This window comes from Passer domesticus, chromosome 6, assembly GCF_036417665.1.
Source record: "Passer domesticus isolate bPasDom1 chromosome 6, bPasDom1.hap1, whole genome shotgun sequence".
In the NCBI taxonomy this organism is placed as follows: Eukaryota; Metazoa; Chordata; class Aves; order Passeriformes; family Passeridae; genus Passer; species Passer domesticus.
The window spans coordinates 14386997-14387570 of NC_087479.1; positions in this window are offsets into that span (position 1 = coordinate 14386997).

Consider the following 574-nt stretch of genomic DNA (forward strand, 5'->3'; position numbering starts at 1 on the left):
CAGGGTGTTACAGTTTAGGTTATTCCTTTTCTGCTGTTTTGCATCAAGTGTTTTTTCCTCTGTAGACATTGGGTGGGATTAATTGCAACCAGGAAAAAGAGTCAACATTCCCCCTAGGAATAAAAAACAAACGCCCCCCCAACTCAAGTCCTGGATTGTGCACCTATCCTCACAATTACTGAAATCCTGTAAACAACTTCACAGATGTACTTCAAATTAAGTTCTCTCATCCAGGAAGGAAATTTGCTGATTCTCCTTGTTAAAATCAGACTCCTTTTCACTCTTATTGGAAAATTGCTGAGTTCCTCTCTGTCCTGAGAGAACTTTGGAAAGGAAGTCTGCTGCTGTCTGTATCCAACCCTGCAAGCATAAAAGCTAATATATGTTGGATGAGCTAAGCAAACATCCTATTTCTAAAATATTCCTTGGACTGAACATGTCCAAATTAACTGTTGTAGCTCAACACCACACTGTACAACTTTCAGCTAGAGATTAAGGAGACTTATTCTTTGTGTGCCTCCTCAGTTGCACTGGCCTTTGTTAAAATTGCCAGTGCACACTGTTCTCTTCCTGA